At 40.5% G+C, this 23,033-nt stretch overlaps 1 pseudogene; it reads left to right on the forward strand.

The window, feature by feature from the left end:
• The first annotated feature begins 16 nt into the window (after nt 1–16).
• Nucleotides 17–22,923, forward strand: LOC150007561 (large ribosomal subunit protein eL32 pseudogene; annotated as a pseudogene).
• The last annotated feature ends 110 nt before the right edge of the window (nt 22,924–23,033 follow it).

Genomic DNA, 23,033 nt, shown 5'->3' on the forward strand with positions numbered 1-23,033 from the left:
TTTTATATGTGCAATCATGAGGTCAGTAAGGCAGATAGATGGCATTTTTTAATTTTCATTTCTAAGAGAGAAGTAACTTCCCCAAGACCACAGAGCCAGTTACGGTGCCTCCCCTAAAGCTAGAACCAAAGCTTCCTGACCCAGGCCCCATGTGTTTTCTGCTTTGCCAGCTAGAGCCGGGACCATGACTTCTCTAACCCATATCATTTGCACCCAGCACTTAATCGATATTCTCCAGCTGAACGGACTAATACTAAGGGGGCACGTTGATTTCCTTTTTGAGGAAATAAATAATGAATCCTATTTCTAGGGAAATATGAAATGTTGTTCGACATTTTTAGCACTTTTCAGCAAAATGGATATGAAATATAATATTAATCCAATAATGGATGTCCCTTTTCTGCTTTACAGCAGAAATGGTGGCTGGAATAAGCAGCTATTTCATTTAAATTCTACTCTACAGTATGGTGCTATTCTTATGTATGTTCACAATACTCTTCCCCCTTATTCTGTGCCATCCTAGATTTGGCTGGCATTTAATATTGTCATTTATTCTGTTTTTGTTTTTGTTTTTTTAGCGAAGCTCTGTTCTTCACTCCAGCCAACTCCACTCTTGAGATGACAGTGAAGGTAAAGTATATTAGCATTTCTGACTGAATACTAGGTTCGATGTCCAGGCTGGCGCACAAGTTGCAACCTGACTCTATATGGGGACGTGCTGCCCCCTGCTGGCCATAGGAACCCCTCAGTTCTAACTGTCAAAAAAATAAGCACTCCTTTGTGCTGACTGTATTTGAAGCTTTATAAAGCTTATAAACCACAATAACCTTCTTTGACTTTTAGTTCCTTTATCTCCTCCTAAAATCTCTCGAATAAATTCTCTCAAGTTTTAAGCTTTATCTAAAGAAGAAAGCAAATGTAAAGTGAATGAACTGTGACTAGTTTCAGATGCAAATTGAGTAGTAAGATTCCTACCTCCGAACATCCTGGGGATCTTTTTCTTAAGGAAGTCAAAGAAAAAGAAGTAACTCTTAATCCCTTTGGCCAGAATTTAAATGTGGTATCTCCATTGTGTTGGCAAGGATGTGAGAAAGCAGGCCCTCTCCTCGAGGCTGATGGGATTATGGAAAGAAACTTGACATCTCTCAATATTAACAATACACACCCCCTTACACCTAACAATTCTAACTTTAGAAATTTAACCTACAGACATACTGCAGAAATCAAGGGAATACATATCTAAGGGTTTGTTGCAGCACCGTTTTAACAGTAAAAGATTGGAAATCAATGAATTAGTCAAAGAAATGATAGCATATCCAGATCATGAAATATCTTAAAGGCCTGGCTGGTGTGGCTCAGTGGATTGAGTGTTGGCCTGCGAACCAAGCGTCGCTGGTTCGATTCCCAGTCGGGACACATAACTAGGTTGCATGTCAGGTCCCCAGTTGGGGGCACGTGAGAGGCAACCACACAGTGATGTTTCTCTCCCTCTCTTTCTCCTTTCCCCTCTCTTTAAAAATAAATAAATAACAAATATTTTTTTTAAAAGAAATATCATAAAGGATTAAAAAGAGCATAGCATGTACTACAAAGAAAAATCTCCAAGATACATTCTTAAGTAAAAAAAGAAGTAAGGTACACAAACAGTGTGTACAGAATGGTACTATCTGTGTTTAAGAAAGAAAAAAAAATACCTAGACATAAGAATATTTCCCAAGGGAGCCACAAGAAATTGATAGCAATGCTTGCTATTGCGAAGGGGAATTGGCTGGCTAGGGCACAGAAGAAGGAAGACCCACCTTTTATTACATACTGGTTTGTACTCTGAATTTTGTACCGTTATTCATTCACAAACAGACAAAAAAAAAAACAAATCAGCACATTCTGTGGCCTTCCTTCCCTGACTCCCACCAAGCAAGTGTGTGGAAAGCCAACTTTCTCCAGCCCGAGGGCCTTGGAATTGCCCTCCTCCTCAGGAGTTCCCCCTTATGTGATTCCCAGGTTCTCAAACAGAATTTATAGTTTGGCCTCAGTTCATCATCCTGTGACAACTGTGAGACCAATTCTCTCGAGCCCAGATGGCACACACACACACACAGACACACACAATCTTTTGGGAAAAATGAAGAAAAAATGAAAAACTGAGCTGTAGAAAAAATCATGAGAAACCACTCGGCAAAGTATCTGTTTCTTCATTTTGTTACCCTAAATTAGGAAGGCTGTGGGGGGAGAAGAGCTTGAGATTGGGCACAGCTGGCCTCAGAGGAAGGCTGGAGATGGCTGTGCTCATTCTCTCTAAGGGATCTTTTTAAGATTCCCCCTTCACTCCTGGGCAGGAGGAGGAGTCAGAGCCTAATTGGAGTAATTAATTTCTAGTGTAAATGAAATCTCACTTCCACCTCACAGAAGTGAATCCCCCTGTGGGCCCTGTCAATGTAAGAAACATCCAAACCTGTAGAGAATTTTTATGAGTTTATCTGAGCCAAACTGATGACAATTGCCGGGAAGCAAAATCTCAATAGATTGAGAAAACGCTCTGGAGAAGGGCAGTTTTGCAGCTTGTTTTACACGTCAGAATCAAAGGAGGAAATGGAAGGGGGTATTACATGAAATCCATTGGTTATAGATTAGGGAGGCAGGAGAAGGCAAAGCAGGGAAATCTCTGGAATTGGATAACAAATAAAATGGATAGACACATACTTCTTTTACATTGGTGGGTACAGCATAGTTAACAATTAGCATCTACAACACAGAGCTGGTATTCGGGGTACAAATCAACAATGAGGGTTTCTGTGGTCTCTTGCTCTGGTATGGTGGGTATAGGGGTGGGGTGCAGTGAGGGGTTTAGACAAAAGGGGATTACTCTGACATTCCAATGACATGTAATCTTAAGATGCAGACAATGGACAGCCTTGCTTAAAGTAAAGATTGACCTTTGTTGCCCTGACTGATGTGGCTCAGCAGGTTGGGCATCGTTCCACAAACCAAAGGGTCCCTCGTTCGATTTCTGGTCATGGCACATGAGTGAGGCAGCTGCACATCGATGTTTCTCTCTCTCTTTCTCCCTCCCTTCCCCTCTCCCTCAAAATAAAGATTGACCTTTGTCAATGAAGCTACAGGCCTAGGATGTGACTATCCACCTTCACGCACCTTTATGTTAGGAATTTTATGTTCAGACCATCCTAATGGGGGACTCAAATGCTGGAAAATTTTAGTTTCAGGTAATAGCTAATAAGCTTAGTAATCAATGTATGTAAAAAGCTATTGTTTCAGGAAACAGAGATATGACCCACCTTCACTCCAGGAAACCCGTAAGGTATTCCACCTTGTGCCTCAGGAGACTGCAAGCAATCAAGATGGTATCTGAGCCATTGTACTCCAGGGTGACTAAGGCCCAGAACACAAAGACCACAGCCCAGGGCACAAGGACCACCGCCCAGGACACAGGTGAAAAAATGCTGCAGCTTTTATCCAATTAACCTTCTCCCTGAATTCCAAACCCCTTACCTACTCTTATCCTTATAAAAAGGGCCCATTTATAATGGAACTTAAGAGGGTCTGTTAGGGTACAAACCTGCTATCTTCTCAGATTGCCAACCATCTGAATAAAGCACCCCTAAAGATTCAATCCCTGTCTCTGCTTATTGGGTCTGGTAGATGACTGGCAGCACGAACACCGGCTTTTCTGGTTTCAATCCTATGTGGTTACTTTAGGTCTCTGAGTTTGTAAGGCAGCTGTGCAGGCCTCCCCTAAATGATCCTCTGCTTGGAAATAATGAAATTGGAAAAGTGGGAAAGTATGTGTATTTTTTTGTGTCGGTCTGATGTTTAGTCTTATTTCCATGTCCCTTTCTTTTCCTGGGTCTTTCACTTAAAGCTTAAAGCTGGGAAGGTTTCTTATGCTATTAATAGATTAGTAAAATTTTAAGTGGCCAAGAAAATTGGATTAAATTTTTATAAACCAAAAGGAAGTTATAACACATCACACAGTGGTACATGTAATGAAATGTTACATTGAGCCAGAAACAGGGACCATATTTTCAGACTCTGTGAAATCCCTTCTAAATCTGTGACTGTGGTTGTTGAAGATTCCACTCAGCAATACGTAAAGCAGATACTGCTTACATCTTATCCAATATAGTTTTAAGCTGTCATTCTGGGAAAGAAGCATTGTGTATTAAAATAAGACCAGATGAATTTAATTAGCTAGGTTGATGAGGGATTTCTCTATTGAGAGCCATATATTTGTATATAGATTTGTGGGTTAAAAAGAAGTTCCTCTCAATATTCTTTTACATATTTTTTTCTTTAAATTTTAAGAGTAATGCATGTCTAATATTTTTAAAATTGGAAAATATAGAAAAATATAATAAAGAATACTAAAGTTACCCATAACCCACTAACCAGAAGTAACTATTAATACATTTTTAATATTCCTCTTGTTTATATATATCTGTATATATAAAGTTTGCTTATTTACTTTGCTGAATTAGAAACAAATGTACATGAAGTTTTTATCTTGATTTTTCACTCAATAAAAAAATTTTTTAAATTAATTGCAAAATTTAAGATCACATTACTACAGGTTTAATAAAATAAGTGGGGCTGAAACAGTGAAATGCTCAGTCTCTCTGACTTCACCATGTTCAAGCCTGCTTTGCACCCATGGCCTCAAGTCTAATAGCTTCTACTTAGTCTTGCACATGGACATGCTAATCATTAGAGGAATTCTGCTTGGGGCTTGAGGAGATAAGGGAAATATGTATCATTTATCAAAGATTTGCAGGAACTTAATGGCCAAACTCACATCAACTAGCACCAGATGTCTTCTGGCGCCCAGATGTTGGCTGAGGTCACTTGCTTCTTGCCCTCCCCGCCCCCATTTCCCCTTTTCTTAACTGTACTTTCTTAAAATAAATTTGAGGTACCTCTAGGAGGGCTCCCACCTTCTCTATTGGCACCTTCTCAATCAATAAACATTTCCTACTCCAAACTCTGATGTTTTGAGTTTTGGCCTTTTGAAGCATCAGGCACAGACTTCGAATGTGTCACAGGATGACGAATACAGGTGGCCAGCCAGGACTTCTGCAAGATGCAAATCCACCCAGGCTCTGGCTGCTGTTTGGTGCACCTGGTGGCCTTTATCTCTCCAAATCTCAATGGGGATGATTCTGGATTCAAGGGTTGGCAGGATTTCCAGGACAGTAGTGGCAATTCCCACTGAGCTAGGAGAACACTTGCTCAGAACTTGCCACTCTCCTGCTTTCCAAGAAGAGATGTGTGTTGTTTCCTCATCTAGCCTTGTCCTCCCTCTACACTCCCCACACCCCTGAAAGTAGGACTTTAGTGCACCCCTATTACAGAAGGGAAGTTGATGAGGATAAGAGCCAATTGTGTTATGTCTGAATTTGTGTTATCTCAGGATATGTTTTGGGCAGGTTTTACTGTATTTTTTCTTTGCCATTACATATTCTTCAAAAACATTCATAATGACTCTACAATATTCTTTTTAATTGGACACTTGTTCCTGTTATAGATGACCTCATATTTTTAAATATTTTAATTAAAATTTTTTTTATTAATTTTAAAGAGAGAGAGGAAACAGGAAAGAGAGAGAGAGAGAAACATTGATTTGCTGTTCCATCTATTTATGCATTCATTTGTTGATCCTTGTATGTACCTTGACCTAAAATCAAATCCAAAATCCTGGTGTATAGGGGTGATGCTCTAACCAACTGAGCTACCCAGCCAGGGCCAACATTCTTATACACATATTTTGTTTTAATTTCTGGCTATATTCTTATGATACTTTCCTAAAAATTGAAGTTTGGGTATTGAAACAAACTGCCAATTGTCCTCTAGAAATGCACACTCACAACAGCACTGTGTAAGACTGTCTAAATTGCAAACCTTTGCTAAATGTGAGAAGTATAGTTTGAAATTTTTTATTTTTTACTTTTGAAAGGATTTTATTTACTTATTTTTAGAGAGAGGAGAAGAAAGGGAGAGAGACATCACATGCATTGGTTGCTTCTCACACAAACCTTCAACCAGGGACCAAACCTGCAACCCAGGCATGCACCCTGACTGGGAATCTAACTAGCAACCTTTTGCTTTGTGGGATGACATCAAACCCACTGAGTCACACCAGCCAGTGAATAAAAATATTTTTAAAATTTTATCAGAGAAAAGTATCTCATTTTTATTTCCATTTTCACAATCAAGGGGATTGAATGTCTTTTCAGCTATTTATTAGCCATTTGGAATTCTCCTTTTATGAACTGTTCTTCATAAATTTTGCCTATCCCTATAAGTGAAACACGTAAAAGTGTGCTCAGGGTGAGGAGACACTAGACTCATATATCACTTGATTAGATCAAATAGAGCCTCCTTATTGAAAGGATTCTGAAGCAAGTCAATGCAGATAGTCAGGCTTCAAACTAGTATTTTCCAGGCTAGTAATAACATATTTCTAGATCCTGAAATCATCCTTGTGGGTGCACAATTGCAGACGATAAAACCCGGGTAAATGAGAGTGAGATAAGGTTAATGGTCTCTCTTGACACCCATCCTTATATACTCAAGTCTAAAACAGTCAGCAGGTAAACTCCTCTGAACATGTACTAAAGGCCACCCCCACTGGGCCTGGGCCACCTCTCCAATTTTGGAGCTAAACTACACCCAATATGATTACAAGATATGGTACCCTGAGGCAAGAACTTAGTCCTCTTAGTAACTTTAAGCCTCATCAGGGCAACACATCTTGGCTCAAGCACATTTTTGAAGTTAGGATATCTACAATAGGTGGTAGTTTTCCACATATCTCTGGGTGTCAAGCTAACAAGTCATTGAACCAGCTGAAAGGCTCACCCTGCTTCGCTCTTTTTTTATTGTGAGAAATCTTTTCTTTTTTTTTAATTTATTTATTTATAGAGAGAGGAAAAAGGAGGGAGAAAGAGAGGAAGAGAAACATCAATGTGTGGTTGCCCCTCGTGCGCCCCCAACTGAGGACCTGGCCCACAACCCAGGCATGTGCCCTGACTGAGAATTGAACCGGTGACCCTTTGGTTTGCAGGCTGGTGCTCAATCCACTGAGCCACACCAGCAAGGACAGAACTCTTTATATGTTAAAAAACATTTGCTGCCTTGACTTGTGTGATTCAGCTGGTTGAGTGTAGTCCTGCAAACAGAAACTTTGCAGGTTCGAGTCCCGGTCAGGACACATGCCTGGGTTGTGGGCCAGGTCCCCAGTTGTGGGCATGCAAGAGGCAACCAATCGATGTTTCTCTCACACATCAATGTTTCCCTCTCTTTCTCCCTCTCTTCCCCTCTCTCTAAGAAATAAATAAAGTCTTTAAGAAACATTTGCTGATTTGGGGTGGTGAACACACAGTATAATATACAGATGAGGTATTATAGAATTACATACCTGAAACCCATATATTTTATTAACCAATGTCACTCCTACAAATTCTTTTCTTTTTAAGAAGAAAGAAAGAAAGAAAGGAAGAAAGGAAGGAAGGAAGGAAGGAAGGAAGGAAGGAAGGAAGGAAGGAAGGAAGGAAGGAAGAAAATTTGCTGATGAGAGATTCATTTGAGTGAGGCTCTTGCACATATACTGTGACTGACCAGAGTCAAATTAAGGGTGAGGACTAGGACTGGCAGACAGTGCCAAGTGTACCAGTCTACAAGGGACCCAACAGCAACATTAGAAGTAAAATGAGGAAGAAAATATTTTCTTTAAAACCCTCCTCCTATTTGTGGCTTGAAGAAATGTTTGATACACACTTGGGGAAGTACTTGAATGAAGACTATCAAACCTTTTAACTTGTTTTGCTTGCTTTGTTTTACTGGCTGATTTGCTTGAGATAATATAGGACATGTTGAATGGTGCTGCCACTGAGGGTCCCTCACTCTTCTTTAAATTTCAACTATTCTCTTCTGTAAAGAAGTATAGTTATTTTGAAATATTAGTTTAAAGGCACAAAAGTTACCCTTCCCAGGATACACCAATGTCTTGGTTGTCTTTTAGTTATTCTCAGCACCTTTTCCTGTACCCAAACACTGGGGGATTATGGCAGCCTATCAGCATCAGCTGCTCAGGACAGCAGCAAGTCCCACAGTGGTATGGTTTTAAGAGTCTCCTGAAGTTCAGGCACTACAGCTTCATTAATTAGCAATAGGGGATGTAGCATAAGTTGTGAAGCATTAATCAGGAAAAGGCATATATTTGACACAATGAGTAAACAAATAATTCAAAATAATTAGCATTTATTCCCTGAATGTGTAGCTGTCGTTGCAAATACGGAAGTTTAAAATATCATGCCTAATTTGCCATTTTTCCCTTTAATTGCATCTGCCACCTTCTGTTAATTTGAAACAAATTAAACCCTGAAGGCAGCGTTCAAAAATAAGGCGACTAAGCAGATTTCTCTTTGGGGAAAGAATTACACGAACAGCTTCCTCCATCTTCATAAAGGGTGAATCATTCCTTTTCAGAAGTGATAGACTATTTTGTGTCTCAAATGTATGCCCCAGTAAGTGACAGAGTAATGCCAAGGATGTAACGACCAACCCCCTCCAGCATGATGGGCTTTGTGAGCTACATGAAATCCTTGTCTCCTGGAGGTCTAGACTAGTGCTACCCAACATAATGCGAATTTAATACAAGCCATATATTTTTAATTTTCAATTTTTAGTAGCCACATTAAAAAAGAAAGAGGTAAAATTAATTTTGGTAAAATATTCTATTTACCTCAAGACATCCAGAATATTATCATTTCAACATTAATCAATATTAAACAATTATTGATGAGATACCTTACATTCTTTTTTTGGTTCTGTATTATCTCCTGCAGCATAATTTAATTACTACCAATTTAGCAGCTTACAAGAACACATTTATAGTCTCATAGTTCCTGTAGGTCAGTCAGGAATCTGGGTGCAGCTTAGTGGGTCCTCTGTTTCAGGGTCTCTCACATTGCTGTAATCAAGGTGTCAGCCAGGGCTGGGTCTCCCCTAAGGCTCAGTTGGCAAGGATCCACTTCTAAGTTTACATGGCGTTGAAGGAATTCGATTTTTTGTGGGCTCTCAGAGTAAGGGGCTTGCCTTACTACTGGCTGTCAGCTGGAATACATTCTCAGTTCCTTGCCACATGGATTTCTCTATATGGTGGGTTATTTCATCAAAGCCAGCAACGGAGAGTCGGCTTTTGGGAATTACAACCTATGTAACATAATTATGACATGGGTAGTCACATCCCATTGTCCCTGGCTGGTTTGGCTCAGTGGATTGAGCATCGGCCTGCGAGCTAAGTGTCGCTGGTTCGATCTTCCAGTCAGGGCACATCAGAGAAGGAAAACTCTGACTCCAAAAAACCTCTGCTGCCTTGCGGCATACCTCTTCAGGGGAAAGGCTAAGGGAGTAAACCCCGACAGAAAATCCGGAGCCGGAGTCCCTAAGGCGGTTTGACGTTGTAGTCAACACCGGCAACTCCTGCGGCGCACCTGAAGCCAAGCTGTATTGACTCCGTCTTTCCCTTGGACCCTTCAGCTGCGAAGAGAGGGGGGTCTGCTGCATGGGCAATAGCAGACCCTCCATATCACCCTGCCCAGGCTCTGTAGCTTCAGCTTCACTGGAGGGACACTCCAGCGTCATCGCAAGATGTCGATTTAACACTGGAGGAGACAGATACCGTGTCACTCCCGAGTTGGACTGCACAGCCATTTTCGGCGGTGCAGATAGACTCTTAAGAAGCTACACCATCGTCTCTCGAGACGGACGGCTGCCGACGACGACGACGATGACGACGAGTCACATCCCATTATCTTTGCCTTATTCCATTGGTTAGAAGCAAGTGTCAGGTTTCACACACATTTGAGGAGACTCCACAGCAGTGTAAGGCAAGGATTATTGGGATTGTAGGGACTAAAAATATAATACCTTTTCTCCCACTTTCTAAGTTTTTCTAGCTGGGTTAATAATCATATTAACAAGAGAAAATCAAAATTTTAATACATGCTTCTGGAGAATTCCCATAAGCATGATAATTTCAAAGACAGGCAAAAATTGGCATATATGACATTTTGGACAAAGGAGAAAAATTGGGGGGGGGGGCGTCTTAGATTTTAAAAGTGATAGTAGGTGATTTGCATGTTTCTTTTTAAATTTTTTTCTTTTATTGATTCTAGAAAGAAATGAAGGGAAGAAGAAAGAGAGGGATAGAATCATTGATGTGATAGAGAAACATCAACTGGCTGCCTCTGGCAAGAGCCCTGACTCCAGACCAAACCTGCAACCCAGGCATACACACTGACAGGGAACCAAACCAGTGACCTTTCAGTTCACAGGATGATACTCAACCAACTGAGCCAAACCGGCCAGGGTTGAGTCTTCTTTCTTAATAACAAGTTTAAAATTGATATCCCAAAGGCAAAACTTTTGGTTCCCTTCAGGAACCATCTTAGAATTTGTCTACTAAGTCTTTGAGATCAGTTTATTTTACACTTACAATACATCTCAAGTCAGACCAACCGCTTTTCAAGAGCTCAATAGCCACCAACTAGTAGCTACCATATTGGACAGCACTATTCTGAAACAACTAAACCCAGAGATCTGGGAATCACAGGGTAACAAACACTGGTGTAAGCAATCATGTGTTCGTAGAGAAAATTCAAGCTCAAAAGAATTGAAAGCATAAAGGTATAGAAGGTTAAAAACATTCTGTTGTTTTTAATAGGTATAGAACTTATTACTATCACTTAAAATACATTTTAAATGTCAATTAAAATCTGGATCCTCAAAGCAAATAGAAGCTGGAAAGTAGGTTTGCATTTGTTTTTATTCCATGCTTGCCCTGCCTTATTGGGCAAGTGCTATAGGCTGAGAGTTAAACAAAGGCAATTTACAGAAGGGTTAGGTGACCATAAGATCAAAGGGCTCCCAGGAAGATATCTTGGTAAGTAATCTTATACGCTCCCCCTCCATTCCTAGCAGGACCACTTTAGCCAGTCAACACAAAAAATCGATCCTTTCCTTGCATGACATTTTACCAGAAACAGAAGGCTCAGAGGAGGGATGAAGATGCGGGTATTTTGCAAGCAATTCTCCAGTTTCCCACTTCACTGCTATGTGAGGGACCCCTGTACAAAAGGGGATCTGATCCCTGTTGAATTAACTCAACAAGGAGCCCGTTAGACTGCAGTGGCTCTAAGGCCCTGGCAGCTTACATCAAACCAAAATGTAAGCCTGCAAATGCCCTCGGGTTATAAAATTAAATCTAAGGGTAGTCCATAACAAACAGCCAACTAGGCTTTCCATATAAGACAGGTGTTGAAGCTATAGACAATCAAATAATCTCCTTGCTTTGCTTATGCATCTGTTCTATAAAAGTCTTCACCCTAGCTCCTGTCAGTGGAGCTCTCCTAAGAGCTTCCAGTTTGGAGTTGTCCGCCTGGAATGGATGCTTGCTCATATTAACTCTTCAGTTTTAATGTGCCTCAGTTTATCTTGTAACACCCCTGGGGATGAGCTGGCATTCTGACGAGGAGTCTGCAGATGGACTGTTTCTGTACTAACCCTGGACATCCCACATACAAGCCAATGGGCTCATTCCAGATCCTCCCAGCGCCTTCAATGCCACACAGCACTCAGTTCAAACTTTCATTATATTGCAAATGTGCACTAGTTTTGGCTCACGTGATATGTTCACGTATCTGTTCTCGTGCTTTCCTCGTCACCTCTCTAAGGACAACCAGAAACCTAGCCGACTTCTTGTTGGAATTTCCAGTCCCACCTCCCCACCTGTCTCCTTGATGTTTCTCTCTGAATATTCCCTTTTACATTCAACTCAGTGTACCTGACTACCTAGCAACAAATCATCAGCACCTTGCCTAGTCAGCCTCAGCAAGGGCTGGAGGCAGCCTGCAGAGTCAAAGCTGAGGGACATCAAAAGCGATGCAGGCACTGTCCAAGTCTGGGCTGTTTGCACGCAGAAAGTGAAGTTTAAGCTTCTCAATGTGCATAATCATATATGTAGGCATGAATTAATCAGAGTTGTTTTCTCCTGTATCCTCAAAAACCCTTGGCTCTCGGATGGGAAGTTCTTCCTTTCGAGGGCCTTAGTGCAGCCTAGGCAACCCCTCCCTGCGTCTCACTACAAGGCTATAGGGTTTTAATATGCAAAATTCAACCGAGTGAACTTAAAAGATATTGATTTTATTTAATTACTCATGAATTGGGCAGCCTTCCATCTAGCACATAGAAAGGTGCTCTGAAGAAATGGAAATCTTTTAAGGCAAAAGGAGGAGGGCAAAGGAAGTTCCTAACAAAGAGTGGATTGTTTCAAGCAAGGTCAGCTTCCTATGAGGGACAAAAAGTGTCTTCTGGGTGGATTATGGATGACCTCACTAGTGCTGACCACATAATTCAAAATTGACTGGTTAAAGGTCACATTCCAGGAACAGTCTGAAACTGAAATTAAGTGAGGTATTCTTGGTTTGGTGATGTGGGCTTAGTCCAAGTGACTTCATTCTGGGTCTATTTTTCTTTTTTTTTTTTTTTTAACAAGGGACATCCAAGTCCTTCCGAAATGGAATTTAAAAACTCTGTAGTTATGGCTCCTCCAGTGACTGTAACTGGTAGTATGGAAATTGTCCTCCTAAGTCTTTTTTTTATCCTCATCCCAGGATAGACTTATTGATTTTAGAGAGAGGGGAAAGGAGGGAGAAAAAGAAACAGAGAAACATCTCTGTGAGAGAGAAACACTGATTGGTTGCTTCTTGCACTTGTGCCAACCAGGGACTGAACCCACAACCTAGGTATGTGCCCTGACCAGGAATCGAACCTGTGACCTTTCAGTTTACAGGACGAAGTTCCAACCAACTGAGCCACACTAGCCAGGGCTCATCTAATCTTTATCAGTGACTCACAGTCAGATGAAATATGTGACTCATAAAACATATATTGGAACCAGGGTAGAGAAATGATAGTGCCTAATTTGATTTTATGTGACTAGTAGGTAATGGGAAAGATAGTGTACTTAAAAAAAGGCTCTCACTCATTAAATTCTTGTAATAGAAAGAGTAACATCATTTTTAAAATTGTGTAATTCAAAGAGTATTGTAATTCACGTTTTACCAAAGTATTCTAAGAGGCTGATTTTACTTATCACCTAGATCAAAGGTAATATATTTGTAAGAAATAAAATTCCAAACCCAGAGTCTAATAGAGTGAATGTGCCTCCCTAAAAGTTCATATAGTAGAAGAGGAAAAGTATCTGTTCTAGGTTTCTGGTTGAGGTTCCTGCAACAAAAGACAGATTTACAAGAGAAAAACAAAAAGTTCTTAAATAATATGTGTACTTCATGTATATATGGGAGATACCCAGGGAAAAATCAGTAACTTTCAAGGAGGGGGCTTAGAATTCAGGTTTAAATACCATCTTCAACCAAATTAATAAAAAATAAAAATAAAAAAAGGAAAGGTGTGAGGGAGGCCCGTTATGGGTAGGTAACTTCTCCACTAATAAGTCTCCTGTGATTTAAGGGTCAGGCTTCTCTTTCTGGTATAATACAGAGATGCCCTCACAAATGGATATTCTCTTTATAAATGTAAATTTCCCTTAAAGAAAGCTAACTTCTCTGTTTTCAGAGCTCCTTCTGTGTCTGCTGTTTCCCAAAATAGTCCTTATGCCAAAGAGGCACATTTTGGGATGTCATATTCTCCCATCCTTGACTATGTTGAAACCTAACCCCAATGTGAAAGTATTTGGAGATAGGGCCTTGGGAGGTGTTTAGGTAATTAGGGATTCATTCCCTTATAAACAAGACCCCAGAGAGTTCCTTTATCCCTTCTGCTTTTGTGAGGACACAGGGAAAACAAGGCTGTCTAGGAACCAGAAGGCAGGGGTCCCACACACTGAATCTGCTGGCATCCTGATCTTGGACTTCCCAGCTTCCAAAACTATAAGAAGTAAATTTGTTATTTACAAGCCACACAGTCCATTTTATGCTGTTTCAGCAGCCTTAATGGGCTAAGACACAGGTATGGGCATATCCAGCCCTTAGATCCAGGTTAAGGGGGGCTCTGTCCTGTGCCTTAGTACTTGTGCCTGTAGGATGCACCCACTCTATGACTAAGAGGCCCCAGGGAAATAAATCTCCACATCTCCTACCCTTTGTCCCCAAAACAAAAGGCACCTGAGTACAAATGCCAAGATGGTTGATGGGTTGTACCGCTGCCAAATTCAAAGATGGACATTGCTATGGGTTTGGGGAAAGATGTGACTTTTCTCTTACTTTAAGTAAGAGAAAAACAGAATGAATTAACTTCTCAATTCTTCATCTGAGATATAGTGAATACAGTAGCTCTTGCATGACACATTATAATTTCCCAGGGGGCTGAAGTTCATTTTCTTGCTTCTTCATGTTCTAATTTGTGGTTCTGGAGGTTCTCATATCTTAGGGTGAAATTCAATACAATTGCCCAGGAATAACTTGCAATATTAAATATAAATTTGCATTCTCATTAATTAGTTGGAAAAAGCATGAAGCATGATACCAATTATTTACACTGGAAACGAGATGAACATTGAACACAAGAATTTAAATTGTTTTGCTTTTACTAAATTATTTAATAGTATTTAAATTAAATATTTTAAAAATAAATTTAACCCTGAATGGTGTGGCTCAGTTGGTTGGGTGTTGTTCTGCAAAGTGAAAGGTCACTGGTTCAATTCCCAGTCAGGGTACAAGCCTTGGTTGCAGGTTCAGTCCCCAGTCTGGGTACATGGGAGAGGCAACCAATCAATGTTTCTCTCCCTTTCTTTCTCCCTTCCTTCTCCTCTCTCTAAAAATAAATAAAATCTAAAGAATAAATAAATAATAAATGTAAAATGTCAGCTTTAAATAATTTTTATTAAAGTAATCTTCATTAATAATTTGCTCTTTACATTTTAATTTTAGTAGATAATTTTGAATATTTTAGGAGAAAAATATATTTTTTAAATACATATGTTAAATAATTTCAATTTTCCTATTGTTGCTGTTTATTTTAAGATACATTTTAATAAAACCTATTCAAATAACATTTCTCTTTTTAATCTTAGATTATTGCTAAAAATATTGATAACAGTGATTTTGCTGAAGTGAAAAAAATATATATTTACGGAAACATTTATAAATTATGTAAGTCTATTTTTTATGTCTCACCTCAAAATCAATAGCCAATCAACACAGCACTCAGATATATGCAATAATAATTAGATTTAGTAATATTTATCAACTTTCTGTCATATAAAAATCAGCACTTTAAACTTGTTTTATTTTTTGTCATTATGAAGATATATTTATGACTGTAGGAGGATAAAGCACATTTTATTTAACAGATGTTCACTTGATTTGTAGCTTTTAAACACTTAGACACTTGAACTGCACCTCCTTTTGTATACTCATCCTGTGTGTCAACGACCTAGAATGAATTAGGAGCCTGTTATCAATTCATCAGAATTAAGAGCAATAGCTGTCTGGCACATTTACTCACAACTGGAATCCCTGCAGTCATTCAGAAATAAGACATCCCCTTTTAAAAATGAAGCTATTCTTGAGAACTGTCCATTTATAATGCTGTCTTATGATAGTATGTTGTGGACAGTAATGGATAGACCAGAGACATCCTTCATAAAGTTATATGCAGAAAGGTCATATATCACAAAGGAAAAAAAAAAAAAAAAAAAAACTCAGCAGGAGAAGGAAAGCAGATAAATTGAAGTAGACATTTTAAGTGTTGTTGAAAAGACCATATCAATGAGCCCATAATAGATAAAAGGGTGAGATTTTGTCAGACTTAATAGCCAGGAAAATGAGAAGAGGAATCAGTGACTCTTAGAGACTTAGAAACACGCTGATGAAGAACCTCTAAGAAGCAGCAACTTGTTAAGAGAAAAGAGGAGCAAACACACAAGGAAAAGCTCAGGAATCACGGTTTGTTGAACACACACCATGTGCCAGGCCCAGTGCCAAACACATAACATACCTTGCTTGCTACCTTCCACTGCATGACACTCCAGTTTTCAACAGGATTTAATATATTAAAGCTGCATGAGGGAGACTACCTAACTCCTGATGCACAAGGGGCAAAATTCAAACTTGTTAATAAGCACCCACCACCTGACCCAGTCTCCCCTCCCCAGCTCACTGTACTTTTCACTGTCCCCCGCACAGCAGCCATTTCACACCTCTGTGCCTTTGCACACATTGTTCACGTGGCTGGGGGTGCCTTAGTCCACTGGCAAGCTCCTACCCAGCCTTCAAGCCTCAGCTCAAATGTCACCTCTAAGAAGTCTTACTAAATTCTGCCAGGCCCAGCAAGTTTTCCCTCTTCCTACTTCCACAAAAACTTTCCATATCCTTATACATTTTTTTTAAATAAGACTCATCTAGAAGATAGTTTGTTTGTTTATTTATTTATTTTTAGAGAGGGGGGAAAGGAGAAAGAGAGGGAGAGAAACATCATTGTGTGGTTGCCTCTCACGCGCCCCCAAATGGGGACCTGGCGTGCAACCTAGTCATGTGGCCTGACTGGGAATCGAACCAGCGACACTTGGTTTGCAGGCCGAGGCTCAATCCACTGAGCCAGGACCATATCCTTATACATATTAAAACATATCATTTTGCATTACAATGAACTGTTCTGGTGTCTAGCACCCCATTCAGTAGCTCTTCATGGGCAGTGCAGTATTCCAGGACCTACACTGTGCCTGGAACATAGTTACAATGTAATAAATATGCATTGACTGAAAGAATAACTGCATGAACGAATGCACACAGACACTATTTACGGAACAATGACATATAAACAACAGTCGTGTGAGCAATCAGCTAGACTACTGCAGTGTATGTTACCTTCATCTTAGTTCAGTCTACTGGATAAAATCTGGGCGTGACCCTCCTTTATGGGCAATATTTGAGACATAGGAAACAAGTGGATCACTCAAGTGACATAAGACATGTGTCAACATATAACATGACAACAATAGATCACTTGAAAATAGTGCATTCAACTGAACTTTCTACAGTGATGGAACTATTCTATATTTGCATTTCTGATACAGTAGCCACTAGCCATGTGCAGCTACTGAACACTTGAAATGTGGTTAATTGCAAATGAGGAACTGGATTTTTTTAACTATAATTAATTAAAGGTTACGACATGTGGCTCGTCACTACTAGGTTGGACAGCACAGCTCTAAATAATCGTTAACCCACAACATAAGGAAGTTCTACCACATTATAATTTTTCTGTACAAAAAAAAAATTTCAGCCACTGACAAGCTGAGTAATATTAAGAACTTCCTAACCTTTCTTCTTCTCATTTTATTTACCTATAAACCTAGCAAGAGGGAGTAGATGACAAAAGAAGACTGACAGCTCAAAGCTTCATGAATGGGTGTACCTTTGGCTCAGTTTCCTTTGCCACAGAGTCCTCTGGTGGGACAGTTGAAGGGACCACCCATTTATTGCTTCCCAGAGTGGGAGGGCAGACAAGCACTAATAATGCACCTGTTATCAGGGAAACCCTGGTTCTTCTTGCAGATACAGTAAAGAATTACAGATCAGCGAGCCTATTAGCATGCATGCAAAATTTATTAGTGAATGACAGAGCCAAAGCAAGGATGGCCAAAGGCCGGGGTAGCAAGCTCACCCTAGGGTGGCCAGAAGGCCAAGAGCACTAAGAGCACCATGAGGGCCAAGAGCACCAACAGAGGGAGTCCTTTGTTCTGAAGACTTATATAGTTCATGGGATGGGGTGAGGGAGTTACATTTTGATTGACAGGTAAAGGTGGTGCCAGTTTTCCAGGACTGAGGTGTGAGTACCCAAAGGTGTTGATGGGCTTCTTCCTTTAGGCACATGGGCCCTTTCTCAACTTTCTGGCCTTGGGATGTAAACAGTTTCAAAGTCTTTACTTCCCAGACAGTAGGAAGGACAAATAGAATTCCAAGGACTCTCCTCCTCCCGTGGTAACAGTGTTTCTTGCGATGTTGGAACACCTGGCAATATTATGGAACCATGGCCAGGACTGCTGAGTTAGCGGGTGAGACATGTCTTCCTCTGCTACTCATTCATCTGTAACACACCCATGTGGAGTCCAGGGATTTCCTCCAGAGAATTATAGATGATAAGTTCATTTCAACCCAAGAGTCAGAGCATCACACTGAAAACAGCTAAGGTCAGGGGAAATCCTACATTGTAAATCTTAAAGAAGAATGAGAAAAGACCTCACTAGTGAAAGCAATGCATCCTCAGGCCCTTACAGTTCTTGTGGTTGGCGCAGTCTGGGGTAGCTTCCTGTGTTGGGAGTAAATCATTCAGTTTCTTTCCCTTAGGATTTTTTGTGCCAATAGAGAATGAGGCTTGTAAAGACAGTTGGGTTTATAATCAAGTATACTAAGCCTAATTTTCTCATTTTCACCTGTGGGGGGCAAAAAGCACTTTGCAGTTCCTAAACTTTGAGAGAAAATGCTAAGTCCCCTTCCCAGGTTCTCTTAGATAACTGGGCTCATTAGTGCATACATGGAAAGACCTATCCATTCCTTTTTCTTAAAAGGGTAAGAGAAAGAAAGAGTGGAAGAGAGAGGGAGGGAGGGAGAGAGAGAGAGAGAGAGAGAGAGAGAGAGAGAGAGAGAGAGGAGAGAGAGAGAGAGAGAGAGAGAGGAGAGAGAGAGAGAGGAGAGAGAGAGAGAGAGAGAGAGAGAGAGAGAGAGAGAGAGAGAGAGGGAGGAGAGACGAGAGAGAGAGAGAGAGAGAGAGAGAGAGAGAGAGAGAGAGAGAGAGAGAGAGAAGGCGGGGAGAGGGAGAGGGAGAGGGAGAGAGAATAGAGAAGAGAGGAAGAGCCCTGGCTGGTGTGGTTCAGTGGATTGAGTGCCGGCCTGAGAACCAAAGGGTCACTAGTTCGATTCCCAGTCAGGACATGTGCCTGGGTTGCAGGCCAGGTCCCCAGTTGGGGGCATGAGAGAGGCAACCCCTCTCATTCCCTTCCCCTCTCTCTAAAAATAAATAAACAAAACCTTTAAAAAGAAAAAGAGAGGAAGAAAGAAGGGAAAGGAGGAGGGGGGGAGAAGGAGTAAGAGAAGGGAAGGGGAGGAAGAAGAAAGAGAGGGCCAGCAGCTGTAGCTCAAGGCCCATGGTTCTCAAATTTGAGTGTGCATGTGAATCACCTGAGGGCTTGTCAAGCCAGATTGCTGGGCCCTACTCCAGAGCTTCTGACCCGGCAGGTGGGGAACAGGACCCCCGTTTGTGCATGGCTAAATCCCCAAGTGATGCAAACGCAGATCATGATCCTGGTATCACACTGTGAGAACCGCTGCTGGAGTCACTGATTGCTTCACCCCTAAGCTACTTTTCTTGCAGTTCCTTACAGGATTTGAGTCAGTTCCTCACAATCAAGAGGTGTGTGACAGTGTGTGCTCACAGAGAAGGGGCTTAGTTATGTGTGTCCCCGTTGTTCTCCTCCAAAGCACAGCACTGCAAACTGGATGTGATGACTGCTGCCAGTGACGTGACCCCAGTGGGAACGTCTGGAAGGTCTTCCAGCTGCTTCCAGTCACCTGGCCAGCACCCTTGACTTGGAGAGCACGCTGGCAGGGAGCTCACCTGCGCACAGAGGGGCAGCTTTTTCCTCAGAGTATCACAGCCCCCCTGGCAGGATACTCAGTTCACCCCCATAACTTGTTGAAGGCCATTCTGCTAAACAACATTACCATTTCCTGCCAAGAAGAAGAAATTCTATAAATATGTAAGCACTTTTGACAAAGGTCTGTCTTGGTCATTTACAAGAGAAAAGTTTATATTTTCATGGATAAGGACAAATTATCCAGTTCATTAAAGGGTGTTAGAGAGATACTCTACCTGTAACAAAGATCCAAAGTTCACCTTTATTTTTTTTTTCACCTTTAGTTTTTTAAACTCACATTTATATATTACATGCCACATGCTATGCACTATTCTAAGTACTTAACATATATTAACTCATTTAATTCTCACTATCCTTTAAGATAAATATATTATCCCTATTTTACAATTAAGAAAACTGAGGCATAAAGGTTAAATGACATGAGCAAAGTCACACTGCTAATGAGTAGTAGAACCAAGATTCACACCCAAGATATATCTGGCTTCAGAATTCATGTTCATTACCGTACTATAGAATTTTGGTGTTTTTTTGTTCATCCATTTACTCATTTGTCTTGAGAAAGATTACTGACAAGAATGGAATACTGGTATGGATAGGCCGGTATATACATTTCCTAAGAGGAAAGTCTAATTGAGAAACAGCCTCAAGATATTAGTTGCTAGGTGAAAACGAAGTCAAGGTAAAGTGACCTCAGTGGACCTGGCTAGTAGGCCTCATGCCCACAGCTCCTCTCACTAAGGGGATGGGAAAACTTCTGTTGACCAGCCAGCTAATGCTGAAGACATAGTGAACCACTTAACCTGCTCTTACCTGAATTTCTTTCTAATAAGCATTTATTCTGCCACTGGTACATGCAGAACACATGTAGATACTAGGTGGTTGGGATAGAAAAACAATAATAAAACATGGTTTTCACCCTCTAGGAGCTGACAACCTGGAAGTGGGTAGAGAGGTAGACAGCCAGATGGAGTTTACACCTAGTGACAATTTTGTCTGCTAGATGAGATTTGTAAGGTCTACCTCTCTACTTTGACAATATCCTTGATGGACACATGGAAAATAGCACTTATTTTTCTGTGCCAGGCACTGTGATAAGCGTGTTACACAGGTAGGGTTGCCAGATAAAAGAGAACTATTCAGTTAAATTTCAATGCATAAGTCCATTGCAATATTTGGACGTGCTTATACTAAAAAAGTATTCGTTCATTTGAAATTCAAATTTAATTGGGCATGCTGTACTCTTATTTGCTAAATTTTGCAGCCCTGAACACAGATTGTCTTTAACGCTCACAATAACTCTTTGAGGCAGGCACTATTATTATCACCAAATCACAATCCAAAAACTAAGACATAGTCAAGTTAACTTGTCCAAAGTCATACATCTATCTGTCAACACATACTTAGAAACCAAATTCCTAGGCTGCTTTGTTTTCACCAATGGCCAATTTTGTGTGTTGATGTTGAAAACTACCATGACCTGTCTCACTGAATCTTGTTTTCTGAATTTGTTCTCAAATTACCAGCGTATACCCCATTTACTGACCAATATGCAAAGCTCTGGATTCTAATTTTCAGAATTAAAAAAGAGACTTAAGTATTATATAAAGAAAAGGTAGAAATAGCCCTCATTATGGCAAAAATCAGATCTGTAATTTCTAGGACTATGTTCTATTGCCATAATACACATGGAAAGGGAAGGGACAGAAAGGCCAGATGCTGGAACCCCGTGATGCCAGAGAACTGCAACTCAACAATTAGGCTGCTCTTTGGGGGTCAGATGGCATTAACAGCATTGTAAGTTTGCACACTGGAACGTCTGAGATTATTCAAACAGCAATAGTCTTGGTTCTTCATATGACCATTAAGGGGGCTGGTGTGGCTCAGTGAATTGAGTACTGGACTTTGAACCTAAGAGTTACCAGTTCAATTCCCCCATCAGGGCACATTCCTGCGTTATGGGCCAGGCTCCCAGTTGGGGTGTGCAAGAGGCGACAGATCAATACATCTCTCACACATCCCTCCCTTCTCTAAGGGGTGATAGCGGTGCTGATGGATGACACGGGTCCCTTGGTCACAGTGATGAAGGTGGAAAAGGCCCCACAGGAAACCTATGCTGATATTGGGGGGCAGGACAACCAAATCCAGGAAATTAAGAAATCTGTGGAACTTTCTCTTACTCATCTTGAATATTATGAAGAGATGGGTATAAAGCCCTCAGTTTCTTTCCCATCTCTCTAGAAATAAATAAAACTTTACAAAAATAAAAAAAGACTGCCTAACAGCAAGTAAGTGAATTTAACTTCTTTGTGATATTGATGCATTCTGCACTGCTCTCCCCACATCAATCATTTTTTCTCCAGCTGTTTTTTTTTTTTTTTTTTTGAGCAGAAACTTTTTAGTTTGATGTAATCCCATTTGTTTATTCTTTCCTTTATTTCCCTTGCCTTAGGAGATATATCAGTGAAAATGTTGCTACGTGGGCCTCCAGCTGTTTTTAAAAGAAAAAGAACTCATCTAATAGTGTGCCAAGCATTTGAAACATCACTGGTCTTCCTTTTGAGTCAAAGCAAAGAAAAGGCTTACTTCTTGATCAGACTTATAGGCTTATCCAAAGGTCAACATTAAATTAGCAAGTAGCCTTGAACTTTACAGTTTACCAATATATGATACAATTACCTATGGTGGCTTTTTAATTTTTTCCAATTTTTTTCCCATAGCAGAAAAGAGAGTTTTCGTGACCATGCCATAGGATTTATTCCTATTCAAGCTTTAAATATACACTTGTACTCTCTCTTCCTCAGCACTGCCTACAGAGGTGGCAGCCATCTCTTAGCACCGTGGCTGCCCTCATGAAACCCAAGATTATCAAAAAGAGGACCAAGACGTTCATCCAGCACCAGTCAGACTGAAATGTCAAAATTAAGCGGAAGTGGCGGAAACCCAGAGGTATTGATAATAGGGTGCGCAGAAGATTCATGGGCCAGATCTTGATGCCCAACATTGGTTATGGGAACAACAAGAACACAAAACACATACTGCCCAGTGGCTTTCTAAAATTCCTGGTCCACAAGGTCAAGGAGCTTGAAGTGCTGCTGATGTGCAACAAATCTTACTGTGCTGAGATTGCTCACGTCTCCTCAAAGAACCGCAAAGCCACTGTGGAAAGAGCAGCCCAGCTGGCGGTCCGAGTCACCAATCCCAATGCCAGGCTGCACAGCAAAAAAAATGGATAGACAGATTGTCTACACATTGTATTTGTGTTAAAAAAAAAAACAAAAAACATAAAATTTTGCCTAAATAAATAAATATACAGGGTTCGGCCATATGAAATGTTATCTTTGTA

This window comes from Furipterus horrens, unplaced genomic scaffold (genome assembly GCF_987537825.1).
Source record: "Furipterus horrens unplaced genomic scaffold, mFurHor1.1.pri manual_scaffold_6, whole genome shotgun sequence".
Taxonomy (NCBI): domain Eukaryota; kingdom Metazoa; phylum Chordata; class Mammalia; order Chiroptera; family Furipteridae; genus Furipterus; species Furipterus horrens.